The sequence below is a fragment of the Papaver somniferum genome, chromosome 2, assembly GCF_003573695.1.
Source record: "Papaver somniferum cultivar HN1 chromosome 2, ASM357369v1, whole genome shotgun sequence".
NCBI classification, from domain to species: Eukaryota; Viridiplantae; Streptophyta; class Magnoliopsida; order Ranunculales; family Papaveraceae; genus Papaver; species Papaver somniferum.
This window is the reverse complement of record NC_039359.1, coordinates 109,006,968-109,018,958: the sequence shown is the minus strand read 5'-3', so window position 1 is coordinate 109,018,958 and position 11,991 is coordinate 109,006,968. Positions and strand designations below refer to the sequence as shown.

Genomic DNA, 11,991 nt, shown 5'->3' with positions numbered 1-11,991 from the left:
CATGTGTTTATTGAGGATTAAAGAAGATTCAAATACGAAGAAGATTTCTTATTTAGTTCTCATATCTTTGTGTATGCACAAATGTTGATCGGATGGGATCCAACTAGAATTGGATTTATTCGATTGATTAGTTGCGTGAGATCGGTATTCTCAATATATCTCTTTGAGATTTATCTTGATTTAGTGAGAATCTAAACTTGACTACTTTGGTAGTTATTGGATAGATTGATCTTACCAGGCAAAGGAGTTTATTAGATTAAATAGAATAGCCTTTGTGTATGACTTGAGGTATCTTTATCTTGAAAGAATCGAAAGAGTTGTTACCAAACAGATTTGTTGTTCCTTTACTGTTTGGAATACGCTCCGAATGAATTGTTCTAGTGCGTGCGCTTATTGAAGTCGGAAGCGCATGGATACTGAGGAAACTAAGTGAACTAGGGGTAGTTACTTGGTGTCAACTATACGAAGTTGGTGTATATTTTGTATAGCGGCTTAATTATGAGAGTATGTTAGAGCACTGCTCGGTCGAACTCGCAAGCGGTGCTATCTCAAGCTTGTTTTCAATTTTAGTTGCCAAAACTATAAGTCTTGATTTCTAGTCCACTTATAGCTAAGTCTCGGACTAGGATAAAAAGTGTAGTTGAGCTCTAGACTCCATTTTGATCATCATACAACGACGAAGAACTACTCAAGGAACTGGTGGAACATCATCGACTAAAAGGTATGTTGAGACTTGAACTTATCTATCACTCAAAATTCTATCTACTTTATCTCCTATCTTGAGACAAAAGTCATATTGCTATATAAACTTTGATTATGCACATTTGCTATTTCGAGCCGAGTTTATCTCGCTTATCTATTTCTCGAAATATGTGTTGGTAAGCTTTCACTTTGACAAGTTCATCTTTACTAATGATGAAATTCATATTAAGTTTCAATTACTTGAAAATTGCTTTGACGAAAAATGGTTTGTGAACAACAACTGTATAACGTCCTCTAAGAATGTTTTAATGATTGAAATGAGAGTTTAGAATATATAACCATGGTTGGATATAAATATTGTGTGGTAACTCATACGTGTGTAAGTCCTTATTTCTTGAACCAAAGTATGCGTACTTTGCTGCTCCAGAAAACCGGAACTAAAGTCCGCGTACTGTCGGAAGTTCACATCCCGTGAATTTCTGCCTGAGTTTGTGAACTAAAAACAAACTTATTCCGGGTACTTAAGTCCGCGTACCAGTATGCGTACTTAAGTTGGTTATTTTCTAAAAGCGATTTGTGAACTTAAACTTATATAAACTAAGGAATGCATATTTGCAAACCATGGCTATAAAGTTCATGAATCGATTCGAGTGAATCAAATCGTATTTGCTTCGATTGTGTCTTGTATACTTCTATAAGATCTAAGCAATTGAAAAACTCTCTAACTAGTTCATTTGAGTCATTTGAACTAGTTGTGGTAAAGAAGAATATGGTTGATATGAAAGTGCTCATATGGCTAACAGTTTGGTTAGCTACTGTTGAACCAACTAAGTGTACATGTTTGGGTACGGTTACACAAACCTAAATAAACGTGCATTTTATTTGTGTGTAACAATCTAAGTTTCGATCTAACAGTTGAAAGATATTAGCTTGAATCTAATCAGGTTTTCATCTAACAGTGAATATTGAATGCTTTGTTACTAAGCTAACATTGATTGCGAACCCTGATTTGAAAGACTATAGAAAAGAGAACCCTCGAAACTGGGAAACCTAATCCCCATACCTCCTGTGTGGTACTAGTTGTATTATCTAGAGTCGATTCTCCTTTAAACTTAGGTTTCTATCGATACCCTGTAGGTTAACGACTTGAAGACTTCATTTGGATTGTGAATCCAGACCCAACTATTTTCTTTGTAGTTGCATGATCTGATCTTGCTGTTTCTATCGTACTAAGTACAATCGTAAGATTGGCTTGAGATTGATTTCTCCGATAGGCAAGATATAAAATAAGTCACAAACATCTTCGTCTTATCGTTAATGATTCCGCAATATCTTCTTTCGTTAGTCGATTAAGATTATTATGAGGTGATTGATAATTCTAGGCTGTTCTTCGGGAATATAAGTCTGGGTTATCAATTGGTTCATGTTCACCTTGATTTATCAAAAGACGGAACAAAAACTCGTAGGTATTTCTGTTGGAGACAGATTTATCTATTACCGTAGACTTTGTTGTGTGATACAGATTTATTTATTAAAGTCTTCGACTTTGGGTCGTAGCAACTCTTAGTTGTGGGTGAGATCAGCTAAGAGAATCAAGTGCGTAGTACCCTGCTGGGATCATAGACGTAAGGAGCGCAACTGTACCTTGTATCAGTGTGAGATTGATTGGGGTTCAACTACAGTCCAGACCGAAGTTAGTTTGTAGTAGACTAGTGTCTATAGCGGCTTAATACAGTGTGGTGTTCAATTTGGACTAGGTCCCGAGGTTTTTCTGGATTTGCGGTTTCCTCGTTAACAAAACATCTGGTGTCGGTGTTATTTCTTTTCCGCATTATATTTTTTTATATAATTGAAATATCACAGGTTTTGTGTTGAATCAATCAATTGGGAAATATAACCTTTGGTTTTTGAGTGAAATTGATTGATCCTTGAACATTGGTCTTTGGTACCGTTCAAGTGATTTCTCTTGTATTCAATTAGACTAGCAGATTTCTATTTGCTTGAGTAAGAATTGAATCGAGAAAGTGAGATGTAACTCTTTGATATACCTTTATTAAGATTGAGTCCGACCGTCTAGTTGATTCTCTTAAAAGTATATTGGAGTTAGTCCATACAGATTGCTAAGAGAAATATCGGGTGTGGTTGTTAGACCCCGCTTTTTCAATTGGTATCAGAGCAGGCAAACACGTTTAAAGACCTTACAAGTATGTGTTTGTAGCGATCTGACTCTATGGATTGGAATTCTATCTCCATAAACGTACCACCAGTCTTCGACGGCTCAAACTACCTATGGTGGAAAATTATTATGCGTGCTTTTCTTCAAGCTCGTGATTTTCAAACATGGGTATGTATTGTTAATGGCTATGATCCTTCGGTTAATACAGAAGGCGATGTATCTATACCTAAGGATATTGGTAGATATAGTCCATAAGAAATCCTTGATGCAAAGCAAAATTCTGACGGCTTAAATGCTATCATACATGCCATTACCCCAGATCTTCAACACCATGTGACTACGTGCACAAAGTCTAAAGAAGTCTGGATATCTTAGAAACCGTATTTGAAGGAAATACTAGTGAGAAAGAAGCTAGGCTTCAAAACCTAAATGTTGATTGGGAAAACCTTCGTATAGCAGAAGAATCATTTGATGAGTTTAATCACAAAGTGTCTGGATTGTTAATGCATCTTTTGCATTGGGTGAGACCATTCCTGAAAAGGACATTGTGATTAAAATTCTCAGAGCGCTGCCATCTATATACGATTCTAAGAAGCATGCCATCGTTGAAGGGAATAATCTCGCAACGCTGTCCAGAAATACTCTGGTTGGGAAGCTAAAAATCTTTGATCATGAGAATACATCCAAGTCTAGTAAGGATGTTGCTTTCAAATCACTAAAGAACACCAAATTACTTGATAAAACTAAAAGTGTTTACATCTCTGAAGATGATCTTTCTGAGGATGATTCATCAGATGAAGATCTTGACAGGTCAGTCTTGTTGATCACAAGACAATTTAGGGATCTTATTTTAAAGAGAAGTAAACGGTTATCCAGAGATAGATCCAAGTCATCAGATAAACCACATAATCGTCTTCCTCCTAAAAATAGGGATAATGATGAACTGATGACAAGGATATGCCTCAGTGCTTTAAGTGTAAAGGTTTTGGTCATTTTGCAAATGAGTGTCCAAATCGAAAGAAATACACTGGGAACAAAGGTCTTGCTGCAACTCTTGATGAAATGTCTGACAACTATGATTCTAATGAAGAAGAAAAATCAAGTGTTGCACTTCTTTGTGAAAATATTTATTTTGATAATTGTAGCAATACGTACATCAATCTTGATATTCTTTCAGAAGAAAACTCAACCAATCTGGAAGATAAAATTGACTTTTCTATTGGAAACTCTGTGTATAATGTTTCAGGTTCTACTATGTGTCTAGCAGCTTGCATATCTCAGATGACTGAATTATATCCAAGATTGACGTGCTTGTATTGTTCACTCAAAGGTCATGAACTATCGAAGTGTTACAAGTACAAACACAAATTGAGACATGTCAACAAAATTCAACGAAGAGCAAATCGATTAGCAAACAAGATTAAACTTGATCAAAAGACCGCTGAGATATGTAAGATTTTATCTTCGTCTAAGAATTTAGTTTCCAAGGATAAAACAAGACCATTAGAGAAGAAAGTATGGTCCAATCGTTTTGATAGATAGAGGTTTATGGATTCCTCTCAAAAGGAACATGGTGGATAGATTGTTGTTCACCGTAACACAACTTGATTGTGTCGATTTGTGTATCTTGTCTCATGTGCCTGATCAAAAGAGACAAGGTTGTGCACCTCTCAGGCTTTAGGAAAAGTTTGTTTTCTTCTTTTCTTAGTTTTGTTTTTGTTTGATGCAAAATTAGAATTCCCTGTCTATCAATAAAGGAGGGTTATTCTCGACAATTCTACTTTGTCTAGGGTTTAGAGTTGTGCGTGCACGAACCTTTTAAAGGTTGCGTATCCCTGAAACTCTTTCTAAGACTACTTGTTGAGTTTAAATTGTGATTTCCTCTCACAAACCCATATTCTTATGGATACTGCAAGCATCATGTCTTTAGATGGAAAAGATGTTAATATGATTGTTAAACCATCCATCATGAAGGAAAAAGAGAAATCTCCGTTGCCTCCAAATTTGAAAAGGAAAATAAGGAATGTGAGGAAGCCAAGAGTTGTTCCTTCAAATTCTCAGAAGTTTTCTGATGTTCTTAAAGTGTTGAAGGAGACACAAAAGGAGATTCAATAGATAAAGGCTTTTGTGCTTAAGACTCATGAGATTCAGAAGGCCCTGGTTCGACATCAGTCAAGAAGGTTTATTGATATTAACTCTTATCTTCATGAACCTTATGTCCCAATGGTTGTTGACGACAAGGAGTTCGGGGATGATAAAGAATTCTTCAAAGGTCTTAACATCTAGTAATCTTCTGATGATAATTTTATTTCTTGTTTTATTTAGAAGAATAACTAGAGTTTGGAACAGTCATTATTGTGATTACACAAAGCTATGCCCAACGTTTTCATCTTCAATGTTCTTTAGGTTTATTTGTTTAAATTCTAAAACTGTTTGGAAGATGATTTTTGCAGTATTAATCTTTATGGTTTTATACTCCCTCCGTCCCACTGTTAAGTGACCTAGTTGAAATTTGCACAATTTTTAAGGCAAGTAGGAGAGACAGTGACTTCCAATGGTGTTTTCCATATTTGTCCTCAAAAAATATTCTAATACCAGCTATGCCTTCCCCCAATCTCCAAATTTTCAAATCGACAAATTCAAATTTCGTTTTCAATACAGAAACCCAACATATCAGTTTGGTCGGATTTCTCGACATTCATTCGTTCGAATTTCTAAAAATCACTTTGATCTCTACAAGAAAAATCAAAAGTATACTGAACTTCAGATTAATTTGGTTTTTACAAAAACAGGGTTCCAAAATCAAATTGAGATCTCTCTTCAGGTGATTTAATCTGAGATCTCTCTTCACTCAGGAGGTTCAATCTGAGATCTCTCTTCACTCATAAACTTCAGGTGATTCATATGTACGCATGTACTCCATCTGAAAAATCAACAAGAAAAGTTCATCAAATCTCCACCTGAAATGAGATAAATTTCAGATCTGAAAAATATCAAATCAAATTCTCAAAGCATGAGTACTGTACAGCAGGAAATCAATTTGAGATTCAGAATAAACAGAACTTCTAAGGTAAATCTCTAAATCTTTACCTCATTTTGAAATCATCTTAAGTTGTGAAGCATAGTAGCAGATGTAAAACACTACACATGTAGGATTACAAACTGTAATGAAGAATTCATTATAACTAGGGCCTTTACACCTCTTTTGGGAGCCTGTAGAAATAACAGATTTCAGAAAGCAAGGTCAAATTAATAGAAGAATCTGCATCATCTAATTTGCAATTACAAAGATACTCCAATTTCATACAGAGTTTACTGTCTACATGAATACATTATCCAATAGTTGTAGAAACTGCAGGTATACTAAGCTAAGCAGTGCATCTTAGTTATCATTTGGTCTTCAACTGTAAGCAGGAATACTTTGAGAGATAATCCTAAAGGTTTAGATCAACCACATTATCGTTTAATTTTCAACTGTAAGCATCTTCCGAAGTTTTCATGAGATAATCCTAAAGTTTTAGATCAACTACACCCTTATTTTACATCAAAGATTTCTAGGGTCAAACATCAGACTCCTTGTCCAAGGTCTAACTGAACTAATTGGCAATACCTTTTGAATTAATTAAGGTAATGGTGATAATCGAGGAGCTGAAGGAGATTGAGTTCATTACGAACAACGAAGAACTGGAGGAGTACATGATGAACAACGAGGAGCTGGATGAGATTGAGTTCATTACAAACAACGAAGAACTGGAGGAGGAGTACATGATGAACAACGAAGATCTGGAGGAGATGGAGTTCAGTATGAACAACAAAGAGCTGGAGGAGATGGAGTTCAGTATGAACAACGAAAAGCTGGAGGAGATGGATTCAAACCGTTGTTTTCCAGAAACAACCACACATGCAGGAGAATCAGGTGTTCCAACCAAAAAATAAAAAGAATCTCATAAATGAACAACGTCTAGCTATTTTCCATATCTTACTGAAGGAGAGTAAGAAGGGATGGCTGCAAAAACGCTCAGTCCCAATGGCAGCGCAACTATTTTCAACATCAGAATCTACAGTAAAACGTATATGGAAACGAGGAAAAGATTGTGAAGCAAAGAAATTACCTTTTGACGTGTCTTCACGAAAACCAACCAGAGTTGGTCCTAAACCCAAGAAGGTTGATTTCAGCAAGATTATGGAGATACCATTGCGAAGACGCACCACCATAAGATCCATTGCCGAAGCTCTGAACATGCCCAAGTCAACTGTCCATAGATATGTCAAGAAAGGAGCGATTAAAAAACACACGAACGCAATAAAACCAGCCTTCACAGTGGACATGAAGAAAACACGGTTAGAATTCTGTTTGGGAATGCTTGAGCTTATCCCTTACAAGGATAATATGATGATCAAGCCCATGTATGATGTTATACACATAGATGAGAAGTGATTTTTTATGACAAAAGCAACAGAGAATTACTACCTTCATCCTGAAGAAACCGAACCATATCGCACATGCCAAAGTAAAAGATTCATTAAAAAGGTAATGTTTTTGGCAGCAGTAGCTCGTCCTAGGTTTGATGAGTTTGGCAATGAAGTTTTTAGTGGAAAGATAGGTATATCTCCTTTTGTAACAAAGGAGGCAGCAAAACGAACGAGCAAGAATCGTCCGGCTGGAACACTTGAAGATAAACCAATTGAATCTGTGAACAAAGACATTACAAGAGCTTGTTTGATTAACAAATTGTTACCATCCATTCGGGAAAAGTGGCCAAACTACAACGGGGAAACTATATACATCCAACAAGATAATGCGAAACCACATGTTAAAGTGAATGATGAAGAATTTTTAAAAGAAACGACATAAGAAGGTTTTGATATTAGATTAAGATTCCAACCTTCACAAAGTCCCGACATGAACGTTCTTGATCTTGGGTTTTTCAGGTCTATACAATCATTACAGCACAGAGAGGCGCGCACTACTGTTGGCGAACTTTTATCGGCTGTGGATAAAGCATTTAATGAATTATCGGCACAAACTCTGAATGACGTATTCCTTTCGTTGCAACTATGCATGGTAGAGGTTCTAAAGCTTGGCGGAGGAAACAATTATAAATTGCAGCACATAGGGAAAAAGAAACTTGCACGCATTGGTGAACTTCCTACTCAAATCGAAGTGGATAAGAATCTGGTGAAGGATGCAACTCATTACCTCTCATGTTTAAGACGTTTCTGCAAGGATGAGAATACTGCTGGCGAAATACATGGCAACGATATCATTATGTAGTTTCTGCAACAAGCCTTCCAGCTGCTAGCATAGTTTCTCCAGCAAGAAAACCTCTAATGGTTTTACCTACAGAGACAAACAATCACAATAAGCTGCTCATTTTCTCGGCCACGAAAAGTACACTGTGTTGGTATTTTCATGTAATTTTACATGGTTTCATTTAAATCAGCCTGTAATCTTTATGTTCATTTTCGCAGCCATGAAAAATACATTGTGTTGGAGACTTGGAGTAGAATGGGAACATGACATAGTTTCATGTCCTGTCCAGTAAATGAATCAGCCATAGTTTCAACTTGGGTACTTTAGTTCTGTTTACATGACTACATGCAATATGAAGAGTATTTTGGAGTAACTCGCATCTTTTTAGTTGTTTATTTCTTATCACCAATAACGATCACTATGCTACAAATTAATCAAACATCACAAAGATTATTCACTATGTATTCATATTTAAGCAAGCAAGGAAATCATAATATACTTGAACCCCAAAAGAGACCCACCACCAAAGAGACCAACAGAATCATGTAGCCAGGTAAAGAATGAGATCCAAAATTTACCCTCCTGGTCTAAGGTTAAAGCTTGCAAGAGAAACAAAAAACAAGACTAATCTGAGCTTCACTGAAGCCAAAACAAGATGAAGCATATTGCAAGCCCTGCAGCCTTACAAGTTACAACTTACAACCAGTATTAAGGAATGCAACTACATGTTTACATGTAAACATAACTAACTAGTGTCTAAGAGTCAAGAAATCACATAACTAATTAGCACACTCAATAAGTTGCCTTAAGGGGAGTTGAAGTACAAGTCATGACACTAAATCCCGTGAGCTGAAGAAAACACAGCAAAAAGATTGAGTTTCAAGAGAGAAACAGGAATGAAATTTGCATGGAAACTTTGTTACTGAGCTTTAGGAAAAGAAGGGCAAGGACGAATCAAGTAGATACATACAAATGAATAAAGTCCTTGCTTGGCGAAACTGCAGATGACACAATTGCAGGTACACTCATTCGCAGGGCACTGAAGCAATCAACCTGAAAAGTAAACCAAAGGAAGCAATAAGCAAGGTTTGGTTTATAATCTGTTAGCAAGGTTTCAGTGTTTGTGTTTCAACATCTTGTCTATCTTTTTTCCAATAGTCCTTTTCTTTTTTCTATGCGTGAAGCTGAGGTAAACCAACTGAATCTAACTACAAAGTGAAGATTGATGATTAGAGATGATACAGTTAAAGTTAGGCAAGGTGAATTACCTTTGGTTCATGAATTTGCGTATTGGTACTTAAAGTCTGTCCCCATGGTCCACATTATATGATTTGTTCGAGTTACATTTGCCTGAGAAAAAGAAAGAGCTTCACTCAACTTTGTGTATATGGAGTAAAACGTTCAACCTAGCAGTGAGCCAGTAGTGATATCTCATTAGGCAGCAGCTTGTATTATAGTTTACCTGAACAATAGGAGATGCATCATTAACTTCGAAGTAGAAGTTACTACTGGGAGGTTCATAATTTCTGGTGAGTGCACCCGCAAAAATCTGCAAATTGCAGCAAGAACTTGGTGGTTAACACATGATAAGGGAATACTCAGAAGTGCACCAGTAATAAATTTGTAATCACCTGAGCTGATGAACCAAGGGTCTTAGAACCTTGCCAGACAAACTCGAGCCGCTTTTCATTTTTACGCTGTTGTAAATCTTGGTAATCAATCCTACCGAAGAAGAAAGAATCGAATCCTACCTACAGACAACAAAATTTGGCTTACAAAGTGAAGTTTGAAATGAGGAAAATAAATTAGAATCATAGAACAAAAACTACAAAGCGAAGATTGATGATTAGAGATGATACAATAAAAGTTTGGCAAGGTGAATTACCTTTGGTTCCTCGGCTTCCTTCACGACTTCAACAACATAGGATCCATCCTGGAGACGCTGCAGCTTTTCCCTAAGCATCCTCACTGCATATAAAATTGAGTTGCAGGCATTAAGCATTAGATTCCTCAGTTCAGAGAATTCTAGTCTCAACTCTCAACTAATTAAGCAAACCCATAATAAAAATTCGTTCATTCCTTTGAACCAATCCAATTTCAGTTACCAAATAAAGGTTCGAAAAATCATCAGACCACCAAACAAAAAAGGAAAAAACAAACAAAAGAAAAAACCCAAGATCGTAAAAAACACACCTTTGGAGTTAAGATCATTCCTTTGAGCTTATAACCGATTTAGGTTATTAGTTTGCTTTTGCTGCATGAGTACTAGATCGTGAATGTTTTGGTCGTAGTATCTCTTCAAACCTTCACCAAAACTGCAGATATATCAGATTCAGCTTCAAACTTTGGAAGATTTATTAATAAAATCAAAAACCCACAAAGAATAGGTTAAGTTTATACCAAAAATGTAATCTTTTTATCAGATTCAAATAAAACTGAAGATAGAAAAATTGACAACCGAGAATATGAAGATGATGAAGATGGGAAGATGATGGTGGTCATCGTGATAGAAAAAGAGATCCCGTTTCATGGTGATGGTGGTGGTGGTGGTGGAGATACGACCGAAGAAATGAAGAGTGAAACTGAGGAAAAATGAAGGGAGAAATGGAGACTGAGAGTGAGACCCGAGGAAAAATGCGTGAGATTTAGGGAGAAGGATATTTTTGAAAATTCACCCCATTTATTTGGAATAGGTCACTTAACAGTGGGACAAAATAAAAAATCAAATAGGTCACTTAACAGTGGGACGGAGGGAGTTTATTGCAATTTGTTATGGGATATGCATGTATTGATAAAAGGATGAATGAACTTTTAACATTACAAAAGTTTTAAGCCTATTGTATGTCATTATGCAAATATTGATGGAAGATATGATGAACTTTTGTTTACGAGGATTATGTTTATTGTATGTCATTGTTCAAATAATGATGGAAAATAGAATGAATCCTTGTCTATGCCGCGGTATTGATCTTCCCCTATCCATATTTTATGTATATACTGTGCGGCTCCGTAAATTCTCTTATGTTGAGCAATTCATATTAAATTAATCACAGGTTTTCTTGTGATTAAATTAATTGAGTATTTTGGATTCAAATTCATATTCGTATGTGATTTGTTATGTCCAAAGAAATCCTTCTTTTCTTGTGAAAGTAAGGTCACCCTTGTTGTTCTTTCGGGAATGACATTTTATGGGAGAGAGTTCTTAATTGAATTTGTGCTTAATTACCAAATATTTGTGGGGAGTGCGGCTGTGGAATATTATAGGGGTTATCTTGTATCTTTATAAACTCCTTGATGAAAGCATTTAGCTTCGGCTATATGATTGCATGTAAAAAGTTGATATGTGCTTTCTTTTAGTCATGAAATGTCTCTATGGAAATTTCATTAGGATCCCACTAGTTTTCGTACCTTTGCCAATTTTATTGACAAAAATGGGGAGAATTAATGTGTAGTTCACACTACAAATGCATATGGTTTCCGGATCATTATGTAAGGGGGAGTGGTTTCCATGTGAGATGGAGTATTGACTAAGGGGGAGTGATACATATCACCATAGTATTGTTGTCGAAGTTGTGATACAATTGAACTTTGATGCTGTGTAATAATACTATGAAATTGTGTAACAATGATTGAGAATTCTTGTTTTCTCATTGTTATAGCTACGGATTTTCAACAACCATGATGCTAAACTTATAACCTTTGGAATCATTGGAGTACTTGGAAGTGACGAAGATTTCGAGTAATGTTGAAGAACCAAGGAGATCATGCATGTGGGAGAGTAGCTACAAAATTTTATTTATTTATTTTGTATTCCATATGTAATGATAGTTTTGTCACTAAAATTGACAAAGGGGGAGAT

At 36.0% G+C, this 11,991-nt stretch overlaps 1 long non-coding RNA gene across 4 annotated transcripts; it reads right to left on the bottom strand.

The window, feature by feature from the left end:
- Positions 1-5,477: 5,477 nt before the first annotated feature.
- On the bottom strand, positions 5,478-10,735 carry LOC113348761. 4 transcript variants are annotated; one of them, XR_003359790.1, is made up of 13 exons: positions 10,533-10,735; positions 10,326-10,447; positions 10,018-10,100; positions 9,764-9,883; positions 9,595-9,681; positions 9,401-9,482; positions 9,103-9,185; positions 8,079-8,219; positions 7,765-7,952; positions 7,350-7,569; positions 6,991-7,131; positions 5,969-6,091; positions 5,478-5,801 (listed from the first exon to the last, which is right to left on the bottom strand). It is a non-coding gene; the product is annotated as an uncharacterized LOC113348761 (long non-coding RNA). The 4 variants fall into 4 exon arrangements; XR_003359789.1 differs by having other exon boundaries at positions 7,765-7,869; XR_003359791.1 differs by having other exon boundaries at positions 7,765-7,869; positions 10,326-10,436.
- Between the last annotated feature and the right edge of the window lie 1,256 nt (positions 10,736-11,991).